Source organism: Periophthalmus magnuspinnatus, chromosome 13 (assembly GCF_009829125.3).
Source record: "Periophthalmus magnuspinnatus isolate fPerMag1 chromosome 13, fPerMag1.2.pri, whole genome shotgun sequence".
Lineage (NCBI taxonomy): Eukaryota > Metazoa > Chordata > Actinopteri > Gobiiformes > Gobiidae > Periophthalmus > Periophthalmus magnuspinnatus.
In genome coordinates this window covers 21,460,260-21,480,762 of record NC_047138.1, presented here as the reverse complement: position 1 = coordinate 21,480,762, position 20,503 = coordinate 21,460,260, and the positions used below count along the sequence as shown (strand labels likewise).

The 20,503-nt window shown below is 38.5% G+C and overlaps 1 protein-coding gene across 2 annotated transcripts in view; it reads left to right on the top strand.

Moving 5' to 3' along the window:
- Positions 1 to 597: 597 nt before the first annotated feature.
- LOC117380401 (tripartite motif-containing protein 3-like) overlaps positions 598 to 20,503 on the top strand; it is a 72,059-nt gene continuing 52,153 nt past the window's right edge. For both annotated transcript variants that reach the window (XM_033977206.2, XM_055226046.1), the window contains exon 1: positions 598 to 784. The gene's annotated coding sequence lies outside the window, so the exon portion shown is untranslated. The remainder of the gene's footprint in view (positions 785 to 20,503) is intronic.

Below are 20,503 nucleotides of genomic sequence, written 5' to 3'. Positions count from 1 at the left end.
AACAAACACAAAACTAGCCTACATATCTAAAACAGCGGTGCCAAAAACGCAAATGTTGAAATCATTTCATATAGTCAACATAACGCTTTTATTACTTAGACTTACTCACAGTCGGAAAACTAACCAAACTTTTATTGAAGTAAGAGACCTCTTACTTCAATATTAGGCCTACTATACTACTCAAGTAGTGTAGTAGGATACCTTTTCTTTAAAAAGTCACTCAAGTAGGCTAAATGTAACTAAGTAGTCTACTACCCACCTCTAGTATTAAGTCAGTCTACATTTGGCATTGTATGGTAAAGCATAGGCCTAGGCTCAAAAAAGTAGCCTATTACAATTCTTATGCAAGTTCTATACGCTGCAACTAGGCCTAGTGGAGGCTTACTGTGACCATAACTATCTTGTTAGGTAAAAAACAAAAAATAATTTTAGAACCTATGAAGACATGCCTATAACTCAGTGAAAGAATAGCCGTAAGTGTGATAATAACATATTGTGTGGGAGGCTAAACCCCGCCCCGGATCGAAATGCCTCGGATTTATCTCCCTCCTCCTTCTCTCCTCCCTTCTCTCCTCTCCACTTCCCTGCTCCCTATCCTCCGCCGCCCTGCCCTGCCAGCCAGCTCCGCTGCTCTCCTCGCCTTTCCTCCCAGACAGACCCTGCCCTTGTCGCTTCTCACCGCCAGCCACCCGCCGCTTTCCACGCTTTCTGGAGGCTTCTCTGGCGGAAGATCCTCTTACAATGGGACGCTTTCGTCTCCACAACCCTCTCCCTTGATTTTTAAGTGAGTACATTCAGCATTGCCATTTTAGATCTCACGTTTTATGCTTACTCATTTGTGTCGCTACAGGATCAGCCAAAAATAAATTGGGGCATCCGATGGCGATGTAGCATATGCGCTTACATCGGGTTTAGCGGTCCTCTTCTCTTGGACAGACATGATTTGGTTAGCTTATGATGCTAGCTTTTCTTATCGCACATGTGTAATTGTGTGCTAGCAATTCTCCATTTTATCTCATCGACTCTAGGTTCTGTACCAGCTTTAGCAGGTGGGCATCACTGCAGCATTCAGCAGAAGAGCAAGGGCAGGGCGATTATAGTGGCGAAGCGGTGTTTTGTTATTTTTATTTTCACGTCACTCAAAAATGCACAACAGAAGAGGTAGTTTCTGTTTTGGCTTTGTCTTGTGGTGCAACAGCTTCAGTCAATATAACATCCTATTGTTTGGTTGGCAGATGGTTAACTTGCGGTGTATTGATTCGGCTTTTGTTCCTAAAGCCGGCTAGATTTCCCGTTCGCATGTTTGATCAGCGGGGATTTACTGTGCCGTGCCATGCCAGGTCACCACAAGGCTGCAGACAGTAGGCTAAGTGGATGTGGATGCAGCGCAGGGTAATGTATGAATGTATATAGGTTTATGGTGTGACATGCTGATCAGGCTTTATTGACTGGGATTGCAAAATCAGGGTCAATAAATAATAGATTACAATGCTAAAAGTGTCATGACATCATTGGTGGACCATGATGGCAAATAAAGCTACGTGGTTCATTTTCTATCTGTATATGTTATACCAGGTGTGGGTAAACTTTCTGACACACAGTGCGCAATGGGTTCTAAAATTTAACACAGAGGCCAGGCCAGGATATGTATGTATGTATGTATGTGTGTGTGGGGGTGTGTGGGGGGGTGTGTGTGGGGGTGGGGGTGTGTGTGTGTGTGGGGGTGTGTGTGGGGGTGTGTATATATATATATATTACATTAGAGATTTGGCCTGTATCAGGTAGCAAAGAATGACTATGCAAGGTTCATTGTACAAATTGTTTTCCAAATGTATTAATAAAATTAATAATTAATTTATGAAATTTCAGTTAAATAAACACAGCAGAAAAACTCACATTCAGTTTTAACAAGTGCCAAAAGATCAACAACTTGTTGAAACTTGTTGTGATTTTGGGCATTACAAAAATAAAATGAATTGAATTGAAAAGATAACATTTTTTTTATATATATATAATTTGGTAATGTTTGGCGGGCCGGATAAATAAGCCTAAAGAGCTGTGTGTGGCCCCGGGCCGTAGTTTGCCACAGTATTATACTGTTGTCAATACTAAAATTTCAAACTCAGTTTTGATACTAAAGAATATCCTTGAAATTCAATACGATATCGCCAATAATAAATATATAATTAAAAAAAAACTTTTTCTTTAGACAATAGAATGTGATTTTGAACAGTTAATTGCGATGCTTTCTCTTATATTACCATGTGGCCTTATATCTTGTTATCCCTTAATCGTCCAGGTAGGTTCCGTAGTGATCCATGGGGGTACACTAGTCAGTGTGGTCTTATACCACTTCTGATTCAAGATCATTCTAAAGCTGTTCAGGAAAGGTTCATTTTTGTCCTGTGAATGTGACTTTTTTAGATATCTGCTCAAATGAGTATCTAGTTTTGATACTACTTTTAGTATTGATTAGTATTGATTTTCAATACTTTTGACAAGCTTGGTAGGTTATCGTTGTAACCTTGTATTGTACATAGCCTAACTGCACATAGCAATGCACTCAAACTGCATGGACTTGAACCATTAGGCATAGGCATTGACATGCTTATTTCCCATTTTCATTGGTTGATGTTTTTGTAAATAGTTTTCTTGTTGCTTCAATCAGTAACTTATAGTCTAGGTTAGTTTGAAATAGGAGTTGTACTTGCCGAAATGATCAAAACAGAATTCATCAGCAGTAGCAAGCATTTCAATTTGACCAAAACTAACTAAAATAGGCCTAAGTATTCATTTACATGTGATGTTATGTCCTTAAGCAAAACACTTCAAGATACTGTATGCATGGGAGTGTTTGTGAATGACCTGACCATCTGACATTCCATGTATCATTTATTAAATGATTACACCATACCTACTGTGGATAATTTTATTAAAAATGAAGATCACATTAAGAGCACACTCACAACTGAACCTGGGATGCATCTTGCCAGTGCATTAACCTACGGGACACTTGCAGGTTTTCCTTATTCTCATATTTTAAATTTTTTTATTTAACCTTTATTTAACCAGGAAAGTCCCATGGAGATTACTAATCTCTTTTTCAAGGGGGTCCTGGTCATCATATGGACAGGCCATGTCTCATGTGAAAGCTCAGAACCTCCAGAAGTCTATCACTGAGCTGTAGAGGCTGCACTCACTCTCATTCATAATTGGCTGCAGGTGCTGGGGTTTCAGATCAGAGAGAGTCATTTTAGGTTTAAACACAGATAGGTCATGTTTGTAATTTATTTTTTATTAAAATCTTACATATGGTTCCTTTAAATAGTTTCTGTATATTGCCAAAAAAAATGCAATTAAACATAAAAAAGCAAGCTAAGGATTAAAACCTGCTTGTTAGACAGTTTAAAATGTTCCGTAAATGTAACTAACAAACCATTGTAATTGGACTAATTAAGAGGAAGAGATAGGCATTGGGTTTTCCCTTCACAGCACACCACACACCAGTGCACTATAAATGAAAGTTAGTCATGTGGATAGTGAGCGTGTCAGGTTAAACCAGATTGAACACCTCAGTACAATTGAGGCATCTAACATTTAAGGGAAGTTATTGTAATTATTTATCTGTAGGATTTCATTTACCTGGTAAGGATAATGCAGGCTCAATAAATAAATAAATCAGGTTATAAAACAGTATGATCTTTTTATTAACTTAAAAAAAAAGAGACATCTAGACAGTAATGTAACACGTCTGTCAGTAATATTAGGAACTTTAAAAACAACAATATCCTGTTCTAGCAAAAACATGTGTAAAGCAGAGCACATCACCAGAGTTTAAATTCATTTCTTACAAGATAAACAGATTTTTTTAGAAATCTTTTATGGTTTTTTCAGGGTGTCAGTACTCTTCTGAAATTCGAATATTTCTTCCTACCAAAATGATGGTAATTAAAAATTGTGAAATGCCTGATAAATGACTCATGACAAAGCAGAATATGTTGCAGACAGGACCAGGAGACTGGACCATGAGACAGCACCATGTGACATGACCAGGAGACAGATGTACCAGACCAGGAGACAAGACCAGGAGATAGGGCATAGACTGACAGGGCACAGGAGACCGTCACCAGGAGACCGTCACCAGGAGACCGTCACCAGGAGACCGTCACCAGGAGACCGTCCCAGGAGACCGTCCCAGGAGACCGGACCAGGAGACAGGGCACTAGCTGACAGGAACATCTCTAGTGGATGATTAGAAAGCCCACTCTCTCCTGCTGCTGGTGATCACTAAGCCGCATTTGTTTTGTAATTAGTCAGTAATCTCATCATTTCAGGGTAATTAAGCAGGCACAGCTCTCACTAAATGTTGTACTGGAGAATGGAAGCGTTTTAAAGCTTTCTAATCTCAGTGTGTACAGTAGTAGCTCAGTCTTTTTTTCCTTCATTAATACAATACAATATTACAAATGGCATTCACTGTTGTTACCCTGAACATAAGCATTACAGTCTTTTAATATCTGCCACTGAATACAAAAAATACCCCAATTTCTTCCTTCAAAGTAGGCCTGAATGATTTGAGGAAAATTGCCAATTTTTTGACAAGCATTGTATTTAGATTTGCAGTTTGTTTCAATAATAAGATAAGTTAACATTTTACTTGTCCAGATGAATTGACAAACTAATGCAAGAATCACATTTCAGAACGTCTTTGTACCGATCTAAACTACAGGGTTAGGGTTTTTTTTTCCAGATATTTTGTTGTTTTGAAATTAAATCATGGTACATGGAAAAACTGCAGCCTTTGTGATTTGCAAATTCCTCCCATTCAAATTGCGATCAAATTTGCAATTAATCTTGCAGCCCTACAAAGTTTGATCTCACTCCCAAACTACATGCTTTTACTAACAGAGGATTAGTTGAAGACCTTAAAATTTGATCAATTGCTCAGTTCTACCTTCACTTATGATTTTTGTTAGACTCCTTGTTATATGAATGTATTTAGGCAATGGTAGAGTTGTCAAAAGTATCTAAAACCGATCGATACTAAAACTAGAATAGACATAGATATTCGTTTGAGTGGGTATCGATATTAAAAATGTCATATTAACAGGATAGAAATGAATCTTTCCTGAGTAGCTTTAGAACAACCTTGAGGTATATCACATAGACATAAGACTACATAGACTAGTATATGCCCTTGGACCACTATGGAACCTACCTGGACGACTGATGGATTACACAGATATAAGGCTACACAGGAATATAAAAGTGCTTCTCATTACATTAAATTATATTGCCTAAATAAAGAGTGTACGATGAATAGTCTACAGATCACAAAGTAGCTAGTTCATCTTCAAGTGACTTGCCTGTTGCTATGTGTCCTAATTTGTGAATAATGACACGAGTCATCAGAATCAGTACCACCCCTTACCTTCTCTGTCTACAGCCTCCTCTCTGTAGCTTTGGTAATCAAGTTTTCAGACCCAGAACTGTAGCTGTCAGTATGTTTGTTAGTATGTTTCAGATACACGGCAATCAATTCTTAACTGTAATTTTCTGTTGATTTACCTCTTTGTATAACTGTTGAACATTGGGATCCTTTTACATTACACTATTTTCTGATTAAAAACATGCCTGAAGTTATTTTTTTTTCATTCATACGTTTAACTCCTAAATCCTGCAAATTTAGGCTGAGTTCTTCTCTCGAACTGAAAACACTCTGTTCCAATGTCTGATGTCATGTAGTAATACAGGAAGTGTTCCACTGTGTTTTTTAAACTCCATACATCTTCACCAGTGTTCCCTCTAATTTTTCACGAGTCTGAACAAACACACAAACTCCCTGAGCGGTCCCATGGACCACTGTGAGCGACATCAGACGTGCGTACTGTGGTCATGCTGCATAGCATTCATCCAAGTTAAATGGTTTATTAAAAGAATCAAATTACCGCATTTACATTTCTGCTATAAGACTTTTAATTAAGTGCTTTAGCCACTTGTACAATGAAAATTATAAAAATCTTGCTCATGACCTGTGTAGTATGTTAATGCTATTGGAAGTATAAATATTTAATTTTAACTATGGCAAAACATGAGCTTCCAACCAAACCAAGCCAACTGTAAACTCCAATGTTGAAAACAGACTTAACATTTTTATTATAAAGCTCTGACTTGTTTTATGAGTATAAGCCATTGTGTGAAGCTTTTGCTGTGCACTGAGTGAGATTGTCCTACTGTGTCTGGGAGACAGTCCAGTAACTCTTTTTCAGTATATGACACGATCATTTGATTTTTACAACTCATAAACTAGTGACAGTCAATGACCAATACACACTGAAAGGAATCTGTATCTGCACACCCAGCTGCTCTATTACTGTACATTTACATATCATATCAAAACACAATATATAATGTGTATTTGTATATAAAATATATTCAAAACAAGTGGTATGGGTCAAAATAAATATATATTTACAAACCACACACTGCAAACAGTGAACAAACACACATGCTTCAAAATGTCAACAAACACACACTGGAAACTCAGAACACACTGTACATGTGACAGTGTGACACTCATTCTGTGACAGAGATTGAGAGAAGTTGGTCCGAGCGGGACTCGATCCACCATTGTGTCCTTAGTTCTGTCATTGTGTCCTTAGGCAAGACACTTAACCCAAGTGTGTGCATTAATGATTGGTGGTGGTCAGGGGGGGGCACAGATTGGGATTAGCTAATGTTAATGATTACACATAATACACATTTGACCCACAATTAAGTCAATAGCAGAATAAACCATGCTTACCGATCAGGAACAGCATCCAGTCCATCAAATCATAAGGTCCTCTGCTCCTGAGTCCATCATGAGATCTTCACTCGGTTCCATGAACTGCTCCGGGTCTGAGATGCCTCTAGTTTAACTTGTACAAACAGTGTTGAGACTTGGACTTAGAGGGAGAGGGGAACTGGGGGAGAGGCCGGGAGGCCACCAGTCTGGGGCCAGGGCAGGCCTGGGCCCTGTCCTGTCTGTATCTGCTGTAACAAACAATAAACCTTTTTTCCTGTATTGCAAAACTCACCGTAAATGGATTACTTTTCATCTAGAACTGTAATTTTTCCACAACAATAATGGTGTCAGAAGTGGGATCCACGAGTGGTCGTCCAGAACACAGTGAAGATGGGATTTTGTCTTCCTTTTGGTTTCTGTCCTGATGCACAGATCTTTCAAAGAAGAACATGGATGAACATTGGTTTCTGTCCTGGATCACCACCGCTGGATTCGAACAAGGTTTACTTGGTGAGCTTTCCCAATACAGACTTCTTTCCATTTGAAAAGGAAATCTTCATCTACAAAGACTGGTAAATCAAAGGAGAATGTATTTTGGAAATGCAAAATGCTTAACTAAACATACCCAATGGCCATAGTTCTGATCCTATGCCATTTTTGATTCATCTCACAACTTTTCAGTCTTTTTGGGTCCAAAATCTGTGTACCACCATGCTGTCCTAACAACGTGCTGCTAATACAATCCAAGCAACAATGGCCCTCCACCACTCCTGATTTCCTCACTTTTGGGACTACTGGAAGTTACAAGTGCTAAAACATCTAAAATGGGGAGCAAAACTTCAGGGGAGTATTCCCCTCCAGGAGGCCCCATCGTTGATTTTATTAGAAGAAAACATGGAGATAAGAAGTCTTCAGAATTTGGTGCATTCAGTTTAAAAAATGTTCATGCATTGGAAAACAAATTATGTGAAATTGAAGTCGAAATGAGAGAAAAAAATAACATTTTTGATAAAAAAAATTAGAAAACATTGAAAATTACAAGGAATGTTTAAAAATGTGGAAAGACGAAGCTGAAGTCAAAATCAGAAAAACTATGCACAAGCCTCTTCTCTTTGAAGATGCAACTGAAATGTGTGAGCTGAAACTCCTCCACTCGCAGAACTCTTTGTCTCAACAGTTGACTGTACTGAAGTTTGATCCAGATCTGAACAACCCCCATCCAACCTGTCTGTCTGATCCTTCACCAAATAACTCTACAACGCAGGACAGTAATGGACACGTGCAGATACAGATGGAAACAAGCAAAGTGAGCTGTGCTGAAGAAGACACAATGTACACATTGCCAATGGTTGAAGTCTCTGGTCCACAAGGTTCAACATTAGTTTTCCGCCCTTGGATTTCTTCTGAAATATCTGCAGCATCCCAACATCTGCCCAATCCTACAGCATCAGGTCAGACTTTTGCTAAAGAACTTGTCACTTTTTGTCAAGATTTCAAACCTACTATGAGTGAACTAAGGAGAGTATTGATCCTGAAAATGAAACCTACTGAATGGCACAAAATAGCTGATCAAATTCAAAACACTGAACTGTGATGCAATCATGTTGATTGGAAGCATGACTCCAATGCTTTGTATAGAGAAGCTGTGAATAACATCTTCACAGCTATCACAAAAGCCTTTCCTGCCTCTATCGATACTGACAAAATCCAATCCTGCAAACAAAGAGACACTGAGGACCCTGAAGAGTTTCTCACACGTTTAACAGAAGTATATAACACCCACAGTGGATTTACAAGACCTGATCACATAGGTGTGACTCGTGATGTTTGGGAAACATATTTGTGTAACTATTTCATTAATGGACTAAAAACAGACATTTCTTCAGCTGTGAAGAAAACCTGCATTGGCTGGAATGCTGCTCACCTAACTGAACTGAAAAGACACGCCACACATGCATATGAACAGCTAAACAGAAAGAAAATAATGAAGCAAGAAAGAATTCAGAAAGAACTGCATATGGCAGCAGTGACTATGTACAATAAGACCCAACAACATGAAAATCACCGAGTGAATTCACAATTACATAGACAACTACAGACTCATCAGCCAACACATAAGCAGAGCAAATATGGGAGAGAGCCCATCGAAAGAACAAGAGAAGATTTTCCAATGAACCTTGTTTCATCTGTTGTCAAGCTGGACATTGGAGACAGGAGTGCCCTCTACGCCATAAGCCCTCTGCGTTTTAAAGGTGCATGGGTTTAGTTGTGCTACTTTTTGCTTTGTATAATATCTAGTATTGGGACATACTTGAATTTATTCTCCAGAGTGAGGTTTAGGAGTCATTACAGTTAACTACCAAACAGTCATGCGTGAAATTCCCCTCTAGTTGTAACTAGCTAGTAAACAGTCAAACGGGTGAAAGTCCCTGCTATTTAGCGAACAGTCACTAGGTGAAACTCCTATCTAGGGTTACTAGCACAACAGTAATCTTCACTAGAATAATTTGGTTAATTTCAACCTTAGAATCACCTATCTCTACTGCACTGTTGACTTGAAAACTACCACTACATGACATCACAAGGTGGAACAGGGCATTTTGAGCTTTGGAGATATAAACAAACTAATAAAAAAGGGTTACTCAAAGGGTTATTCAAAAACACAATTCCAGATATGTTTTTAATAAGGTAACAACATTCTAACATGGCTAATTGGAGGGTCTGTGGTTGATTGTAATCAGAACTTGAACCAACATTGTCTCCACGGCTTTAACTAGTTATTCCAACTATATGAGGCTGCAAGGTCATCTGATTTGCAACTGGTTCATAATAAAAAGGACGTAATCTGTACTACTATTTCCAGCATGCTAAAATTGCATTACAGTGCTATAGTTTTACATGAATAGAACTGGTCTATTCTCTTTTCCGTAAATGTACTTCTAATTTATTTATTTATTTATTTATTACTGACTGACTGACTATAAATGCACACTTAAAGGTGTACATTTAAAGGTACCAGAGCAGAGTTTTGCCCTGACTGTAAAGCTAACAACAATTAGCATGCTAACATGCACTTTCTGATTATTGGACAATAAAATGTTTTAGAAGCAAACTTATTTTGGCCTGAAAAGCTGCTTATGCAATACATCTGTCCATGTATTTTTCCCAAATACATGGGAAGGCATTGTCCACAGGGTGTTAAGATGACCAAATCCTTGTTTACACTAATGTCCAAGGCACAGACCACTCAGAGATATAAACTAGTTCAAGATACTAGATTAGTTTAAAGTTTAAATCTCGCGAGAGGAAGTGAAGACAAGACAGACAAACTTGAGCGGTCACAGAAGAGCAAACATCCCTGAATTATAAATAATCCTGGTTTTGGAAATAACAATGACTTTTAAACCCATGTAATAATCCAAAACATGGCCATATAATCTCATTATGTTCAATAGACAATAGGTAGACCAATATTCACTAAGGATTCAGAGATGTGTAGAGTAGCCAAAAATTGCACTCAAGTAAGAGTTAACATGTTGTCACACTGATTCTAATATAATGATAATTAAAAACAAACTTTATTTCTAAAACTATTCAGAAAATTTCTGTCCTGTGAATGTGACTTTTTTAGTATCCTGAATGAGTTTTGATACTAGTTTTAGTATCTGAGTTTTGATACTTTTGAAAACTCTACTTTAAAGTAACATTACCCAAGTACAAGTACAAAGTAGTGGTCCAAGAAATGACTCAGGTAAGAGTCCAAAGTGCTTGGGGAAACTACTACTGTACATAACATTGGATTTATAATTTGAAATAAATTGGAAGGATAAAAACAATGCTGAATGTTTGGCATTTTCAATGGTTAGACACAAACATGAGAAAAACTAAATCTAAAAAAACTATATCTGAAGATAACTTGGAAGATGTTGTCATCAATAACCAATACAATGAACAAGATTTTTGAAGTGTAAAGCTTTTTTTATTTGTTTGTTTTAGTTTATAAGCCTTAATGTGACTAAAGCAAACCATATAAGATATATAAAGAATTAAAAATATGACATTTACAAATATGAAGCAACAGTATTGGGTTGTAGGTGCTTATAAGCTCTATAAAGTAATTATAGACTTCCTATGTCTTGCTAATGTTACATACAGGCCTACATTAATTTTTCTTGCCACATTCTTGAGAAGCAGACACTAACGTTCATGTAGACAGTCCGTCTGCACTGGGCTGTTTAGTGAAACTCGGGGTGCTGTGTGCAGCTGGAGCAGAGGGTGGAGCCGGGGCTCAGACTGAGAGCTCTGAGGCAGAAAACCTCAGCAAAAAAGTGGAGGAATAACTGTATTTTGGGCTTCTAATCATCAAATTAAATTATTGGTTAAAAATGTTATTATTGGAATTATCAGTATGACATCATGATTGCCATTATCGGGTGATGATTATTGTTGAGCGATATTATTGTATGTCCCTTAAGTAAATGTTACTGAGTACTAGCCAACTCTTTGTCAGGAGAGAGCAGAGAGTCTGATTCGTGTTAGGAGAACAGTCTGGAGCGTGGAGGAGGTGAACACCAGGTCACGGCTCTGTGCCCTGCTGCAGCATAAGGAATCCGTACACAATCCATTCTTCACAGCCTTAGACTTTTTTTTTTTTAATCATACATTTTGGTATGTGATAAGGCTGTAATCGATGGTGTCTTAGTCCACCAAAATAAATTTTATTTTAGAAGATTTGGTATTTTTTGATTTTTATATTATGTAAAAAAAGAAGTTAAAACTAATACTTTGTTTCCTTGTACTTTTTCTGCATAAATAGTTGTTTTTGTTTGCTTGCGCAGGTGTAGACTTGTGAGTGCAGTTTGGGTCAGATACAGAGACACATAATAGTTTTGAGAACTTTTTAATCAACTGATCTATCAGCAGGACATGTCTTTATTCAACAGTGAAGTTCCTTAGTCGACTACAGCCCTAGTATTTGGGTGAATTGCAATAAGCTGAATTTACTTTCTATTTACCGTTGTTAAGCACCTGTCTCTGCTAAACCGGTGATGCGGGAGAGTACAGCCTCACTCCAGATTGGCTCTTTGGTTGCTATGATACTTGCAGTCGGAATTCCAAATATTGAACTCAGTTCCAATTTGTCTCTCTAACTGCTAGCCTCGATGAATTTTATTTAACTGGAGCTATGGGTGACGTTGCACTCACTTAGTGCACTTCTTTATACAGTCTATGGCGGTAATGCTAATTTAAAATATACTAGCAGAATTTAGTTGTACTTTTACTTGATGCTACTTAAGTCTTTCCCCCCCCCCCATCTAATTTGGATCAAATATATACATTTTGTTCTCCAATTTCAATACTAAATTAAAGCTGCAAGCGGCATCGAACGGCCCTTGCAGGCTGTGCTTCGCACTCGGCCGACCCGGCACTCAATGTGGGTGACGCCGCCACTTGCCTCTGTTTTATTTCGCCATTGGGCTGCACTTGTCACCAAACAAAGCCAAAGGACATTGGAAGCGCTGAAATGCGCACAAAATGGAAAAATTAGTTTTTCCAAGCGTTGCCATGGCAACACCATGAAAAATAGAAACTTGGCCCCCTGGACTTTTTTAACGGACACGACCTGAAGAATTTCACATTCTTCATTGAAGGTAATAACTCGTTACAAGACTTTGAAATGTATGAAAATCTGGAAATTTTCCCATTAGGATAACATGGGTGAGTTCACGAATCGCCATGGCAACCCAGTGAAAAATATGACATGGGACTTTTTTGATCAGGATGCCATGAAGAGTCATTGTGCTAATTTTCACATTATTCCATGAAACTAATATTTTTCTGATGAATGGGACAATTTGGGAGCATTCCCATTGGCAGTTTGGCGCATCACCATGGCAACACGGTACAAAAAAACCACATGGGTATGATTGACTTTATTGAATCGGATGACCCAATGGAATTTTGTGTCAAATTTGGTGACATTTGGGAAAACTACATTTTCGGTCCTCCATACAAATATATTAGATATTCAGTAGGGGGCGCTATTGCACCAATTTAGTTTCTATCATAATGAGTAGGTTTAGGCCACAAAGTTTTACAAATCATTCAAATTTGAGCAATATCGGACGCAAACGGGAGCAAATTTTGACTTTTGAAAATTGCAAAAATTCCAACGGAATTTTGTGGCATCGCCGCACACAAACCGTGAAAGGCATCATCATAAATTGGATAACTTTTGATGCCCCACTTGTCTAGATGATGTACAGTTATTTTCAGCCCTGCTGGTGAAGCCCCTTCAGAGGAGTGGATTAAAATGCAATGTCAGCGAAAATGCTGACTTTGCATTTTGGAATTTTCAATCCAAGATGGGCGACTTCCGGTGTGTCAGGGGGCGTGGCCATAATAATAATATTTTTTGTTTGGCATCACTTAAAGAATGCGTGTACCAAATTTCATGGCTCTACGGAAAAGTTGACGTCGGGACGTCTCCCATTGACACAATGTATTTTGACATTTGCAGGGGGCGCTGTCGCGCCATTTTTTTATGCCCAATGATGCACCACATAAAAAATGAATTTTTCGGCAGAACTGAATTTTGGGCAAAATTTGGTGAGTTTTTGAATATGTTCAGGGGGTCAAATTCCTGCTCAAAGAGCAGAAGAAGAATAAAAATAAAAATAATTAAAGCCGCAAGCAGCATCGAACGGCCCTCGCGGGCCATGCTTCGCACTCGGCCGACCCAGCACTCCCTGTGGGTGGCGCTGACGCGCTACTTGTTCCTTCTTTGTTGGGACTTTGGGCACCAAACAAGTGAAAAGGTATTGGAAGCGCTGAGGCACATAATGCACAAACATGGTTTTTCCAGGCGTCACCATGGCAACACCGTGCAAAATACAAACTTGGCCCCCGGACTTTTTTGTCAGAGACGACCTGAAGAATCACTGCCAAATGTTATGTTTGTCATTGACGGTAATAAGTTGTTACAAGACTTTGAAATGTACGAAAATTTGGAAATTTTCCCATTAAGATAACATGGGCTCTTTTGCGCATCGCCATGGCAACACAGTGAAAAATATGACATGGGTCCCATTGACTTTTTTGATCAGGATGACCCAATGGAATTGGAAAATTCGGTAACATTTGGGAAAATTTGGTAACATTTGGGAAAACTAAATTTTTGGCCCTTCATACAAATATATTAGATGTTCTGTAGGGGGCGCTATCGTGCCAATGTAGTTTATTTCATAATGAGTAGGTTTAGGCCTGAAAGTTTTACAACTGATTCGAATTTGAGCCAAATTGGACTTTGCATGCGCAAACGGGAGCAAATTTTGTGGCTTCGCCCATGCACTCATCGTTGCGGAAGCAATAGGCCGTACGCCCTGTATGGGCTGAGCCTAAAAAAATAATATTTTTAACAAAAACAATATATCCGATAACATTACAATGATGTATTATTCGTTTTTTGAAAGCTCTCGACTTTCCCCACGTCACTGTGGGGTCAATATCAAATGACGCCGGGGTCCGCCGTTGACCTCCCATTGACTTCCATTCATTTTAGCAGTAATAAATATGGCCCATGCCTGTGGCATGGGTGTTTGGATAGGGCTGATGCCAGGAGTGTGTTTGGGGACATGAGCGCTTCACGCTGCCTTTGTCAACATTGAGTCAATGGGCTTTGCATGCATGTATTTCTTACCATGTGTCAGTGTGGTCTCTTCCCCTGCCCGACATTAGTACAGTCTGGTCATTTGTTTAAACATCCTCACTCTGACATATGCATCACCTCTGATCAGGCCTGGCAGCTGCTGTCACTCTCACACTCATGTATACTCAAGTGGCTTACGGGATGTCCTGCTGGAGAAGAGGGGGGGGGGGGGGGGGGAGAAAAAGGGGCGAGCGGAGAGGAGAAGGAAGAGGGGAGGAGGGGAAAAAAGGGAGTGGAGAGATGGGAGAGGAGGAGGAGGAGGGGAAAGGAGGGAGAGGAGAGATGGTAGAGGATGAGGGGGTAGAGAAGAGGAGGAGGGGTCAGGGGCTGTCTGTGATGGGAATTACCCTGTCTCTCACACTGCGAACAATGGCAAAACATGTTGGTCTGGGCTAATGCTAAAGCATTACACCAGACCTAGTGCTCTTAGTGAGGTCATCAATTAACAAGTGAGGGTTTAGTACATGCATTCGGTAGAAAAATCACAATTCAATTATTATTATAATTTATTTTTTTTCCAGAACGAAAAACAACATATCTGCTTTGAATTTATTATATGTGGTAGTGGTATTTAATGAGTAATTGTAAGATTGTGAGGCACCTGTCCACTTTGTTTTATGATTTATAATTTGTTATTTAGGACCTATAGGCTTTATTCCATGGCACAGAAGGTTGAAAAGTGGGGATGGACATCAAAATTGTCACTGCCAGGAATTTGCTAAACTGCAAACCAACTAGCTGAGTCCCAGCAGCTTTCTCATGTCTACAGCCAGCTGGCACTTACATAATATGGACCAACAAAAAAGCAATATCAGCCAGCTCCCACAGATGAATTCTGTCTTTGTGTCCTTGGTCAAGACACTACGACCTGGCCCACAGTGTCTATGTACACTGGTGCATGAGTGTGTGTATGAATGGGTGAGTGGTTCCTTGATGTAAAAGTGCTTTGAGTGCCTTGAAGGTTGAAAGGCACCATTTCCACTATTTACCATTTAATAGTGAAAATATCACAGAATATCTCAAACTTTGCGAAATTCTTTAGGGAGGTTGATAGTCCACATAATTTTGTTCAGCATCCTTCAAAGAGTATACTCCAATGCAATCCTTTTGAAGATAACTTGACTGATGTGCTGTTAATTATGCAAATGAGTGGAAGTGATTTCTTTGCCAGTGCTTATGGGAAATCCTGAAAGGATGTGTATGCTCCGCCCAGTGGGAGGGGCCTGTCAGTGTCATTGTTCGGCTGCTGCAGGAGGGGGCTACTCTAAGGCTGTCAAGTGCTATGACAAAACGTTCACAATTTTTTTCTCATGCATTCAATCAGTCTTGGTTTTTTATTAGATTTTATTTTGTCATATTAAAAAACAATACAAATGGATTTCAGTGTTTGTTTTCTGAACATGAACAACTTTTAGTTATTGCCATTTTACACCAAAAAAATCTACTCTGCTCCTCCAAGTGGTTCTCATGATTGTTAAGAGATGACTGTTTGGAATTTTGATCTCAATTTAAATATGATGAATCAGAAAGTGCTTATTGCCATTGCATTTACCCCCAAAACTATTCTATATGTACAGTATTGTTAATGAACGTGAGCTCCAATAAATAAATAACTTAACAAGTCATAGAAGTTATTTATTCAATCATCTACAACTCAAAGCTTGTCATAGAACAGAAAAATAACAAAAAATCTCCCACTAGTAAAAAAATTTACTCACGATAAATATTGACCCCCAAACATTGTTCCATTGTTCCATATTGTTCCAGCTATCGTGTATTGAACTATAAGTTGATATGGTAATCACATCGTGACAGATCTACATAAACAAAGAATAATAATATTAAAATAAGATATATGTGTGTGTGTGTGTGTGTGGGGGGGGGGGGGGGTGTGTATATATATATATATATATATATATATATATATATATATAAACTATTCAGCCTGTTGTACTCTATTTTATTGTTATAAGTTGCCATTAAAGATAAATGTCTGTTCTTGGTCTTGGATTGTGTAAAATAAATTTCTCCAGAAATTTGACTTATAGTCCAGTGCAACTAATGTATGTTTTTTTTCTTCATTATTATGAATTTTTTCTCTGGTGCGACTGAAACTCTGGAGCGACATAGTCTGGAAAATACGGTAGTGGAAGTGTGCTACCATAAGCTCCACACAGTGGGCTTACACAGGCAGAACATTAGAAGCACCTCTAGACTGACGAGAGATTGAGATCCAGAGACTGAGATCCCGAGACTGTGAAACATCATGGATTAAGTTCTAAAATCAACATTTCACAACAGGAAGTGAGCTCCCCACGAGCTTCCAGTTCATTGTGAGTCAAAAAATATTCTCATTGAACCAAACAGAACACCATTAATGTCCTGTCAAGCTAACCCTAACGTATGCAATGCACAATATAGTGTTGAAACCAGAAATTTACGTACACTATATAAAGACCCATACACTTTTTTTTTTCTACATCTGTCAATCCCTAACAGAAATCAGTCTAACCTTTTCCTGTTTTAGGTCAATTAGGATTACCAAAATAATTTCTATTTGCAGAATGAGCAAAAGTTTTTTTTAGACAATTTTTCATTACTTTCTTAAAGTCAGAAGTATACATACATTTCATTAGTATTTGGTACCATTGCCTTTAAACCATATGACTTGGGTCAAATGTTTTGGATATCAAGCTTCTCACAATAGTTCGCAGGACCCATTCTTCCCAAGAGAACTGGTGTAACTGAGCCAAGTTTGTAGGCCGCCTTGCTTGCCCATGCCTTTTCAGGTCTGCCCATAAATTTCCAGTAGGATTGAGATCAGGGCTTTGAGATGGCCACTCCAAAACATTGACTTTGTTATCCTTAAGCCATTTTGTAACTAGCTTAGTAGTAGTAGTATAGGGGGGCAGGCTGTGTCAGCCTCCTACCAGACCCGTAGTGTGATGAAGCTGTAGGTTCTGGTCTTAGCTCGCCTTCGAAATCAAGAGCACCTGGCCTGTATTTGAATAAACAGGGCTAAATAAATGACTTGAACAAAATAAAAATCAAATGTCTAAAGTAATTAAACTTAGCTGAGTTACATTGTTCAGTTCCAGTGTGTACACAACATAATTTACATTTAAAAAGGCATTCAATGTGTTTTACAGTGAGCACAAACAAGAAAACAGCGTTAGCCCGAGCATGCTAATGCTAAGCTAATTAGCTTAGCATCGGATGCTAGCAGCACTTTCAAACTCACCAATTCCCCAGTTTAACATCGCATGATGGACTCCCCACGGACTGGAGGTTAGCTCTACAATGTTAAAAGTGGAGTGGAACTACTTAGTTTGTTGAAGCACAGAAAAGAGCGAATATTGCAATTTGTTTGGGACTGACCTTTTCACAGCTGCCTCGGTAGCTTCCCCCAACTCTGACTGGGAAGCTGCGGACACAGATTGAAAAGGCGCTCTGGGTGCTGTGATTGGCGGACTCGGGTCACGTGATTAGGGGTGCGGTTACGTAAGGCACGTATGAGACACAGAGGGCAGAAATAAATATATAAATGTAGCTTTTATATAAACAAGATTGGCAGGTCAAAGCAGGAGTTTAATAAAACATTTTTAATAAGACAGAATTTTAACCTGGGTTACAGTTGACATGTACATTTTAGACCAAAGCACATTCATCTCTGGGACACAGAGCCCATCTCCTTCTTGAGTGGTATGATGGCTGGACATTCCCATGATCTTTATATTTGCATATAATTGTTTGTAAAGATTAATGTGGCACCTTCAGGAATCGGGAAATTACACCCAAGGATGAACCAGACTTGTGAAAGTCTACAATTCTCTTCCCCTTGTCTGATTTCTTTAGATTTTCCCATGATGTTACACGAAGTTGTGTGCCTTCAAATACATCCACAGGCGTGTGTCTAATTAACCCAAATATTGTCAATAAACCTACCAGAAGCTTCAAATTGTTTAAAGGCACATTAATCTTACTGTATGTAAACTTCTGACTTTAAGAAAGTAATTAAAAATGTTCTAAAAAAAAATCCTTCTCTCATTGGTCTGGAATTTAGCAAATAGAAATTTAACTGTAGATATTTTACAAGTATATAAAATAAAAAAAAATTGTCAATGTTATAGTATGAGCAGTGACAGCAGGTATCTGGTGTATTTTGTCTTTAAAAAAATCAAATCAACGGATCATTTTATGAGATACAAAATAGTTGTCAGCACTAGGGCTGTAGGCCTTTAATTGTTTACTGGATTAATTGGTTGATGGAGTCTTTGTTGACCAAAATTAGCATTTGATTCATTATTTTAATTACATTATAAGGATTTAAACGGGGCAACAGCAGAAAGGAGAAGTTAGCGAGTCAGTGAATGGGTGAGTCAGTGAGAGAGTTAGTTGAAGATTTAGTACTTTTTGGTATTTACATGTAAAAATGCAGATTCAACTCATGATTTACAAGTTTAATAAGTAACTTCCTTGTTTCCTACTACTTTTCTACAAAAATAGTAGTTTTTGAATTAACTCCTGCACAGGTATAGTCTTGTGAGAGCAGTATGTATCTGACCCATACTGCTCTCTATCCCTGTTTTAATAGGTTTGAGGGGTTTTGCCACGCCCCTTTTCAGTCGACTGGCAGGACATATTTTTAGTTGTTAAAGGATTCCTAAAGATGCATCTTGGCATTACTAAAGTTATGTCCTGCAAGTCAAGTACTACAACCAGGCAGCACGGTGGCTGAGTGGCAACACTCATGCCTCACAGCAAGAAGGTTTGGTTCGATCCCCGGGTTGCCCAGGCCTTTCTGTGTGGAGTTTTGCATGTTTATCCCCGTGTCTGGATGGGTTTCCTCCGGGTACTCCGGTTTCCCCCATCAACCAAAACATGAACGCCCTTCGAGACAACTGTTGTTGTGATTTTGGGCGTTACAAAAATAAAATGAATTGAAATTGAATTGAATACAACCCTCTCACAATTTTAAGATATTCCTGATGTCCTCTTTTAGATTGTTGTTAAAATAGTGCAGTTCTTTTATAGTTGTTTAAACATGGAACTTAGTCATAATATTTATAATAATATTTGTATAAATTATAATTAATACATTATAATCATGAATGTTCATTATATGTCTTAACTGTCAGCATTTTTTATTATTATTGTGAAATAATTGTTAATCCCACCACATGATGGCAATGTCAATGATGTCCCATGCCTTCATTTATGTTGTTTTGAATTAACCTATAGTTATAATTTTGCCAGACTTCATGCAGTACATTTTGCATTGTAATATAATATAACCTTATATAAAGTACTTTCCTTTCTTCTGTTGTGTTTGTATATTTGAACCACTCTGTAGTATGTGGAATGTATTCATAGAGTCAGACAGTGAGACTGAAGCAGCCCCGAAGCTGTGGGTGCTTCCATAGCATGTGGAGAGAGAGAGAGAGAGCACCGAAAGAGGTATACAAAGAAGCAGAGGAAGAGCCTGGTTGGAATGTCTTTGTGAATGCTATGTTCAGACAGCTCCTCCTCCGGCCTAGTCATTTGACCTGTGCCGCTAGCCTGTCCCGCACAACCAGACAGGCTGGGCCACATAGGGTATTCCATGTTCAGACTGCAATGTGAATGGACAAGTTGCATTAAGAAGGTTATGACAACATTTTCTTAAAGCCTAGTTTAGATTTTAGTGTTGCACAATTAATAGCTTTATATTATACAAGTACAAAGGTGCCTTCATTCTTTCACACATGCCAAATGAATAACCTGGGTGACAGCAGATTTATTTTTGTAGCTCTCTGAAAGGTCTCACTGAAAGTGACCCGGAAAAGGCAGAATGTCATGATGATTATATGTTATTTGATTGATCAATGCATCACAAGGGCTAAACAAGCCGAAAAATTAAACTTTTGTTAGATCCAGTTGAGAGAAAAGCACATACCTCGTTCCCTCGATAAATGCATTAAGCCCCTACCTTCTGTACATTTTTTCACAATCAAAATAGTGTGTATTGA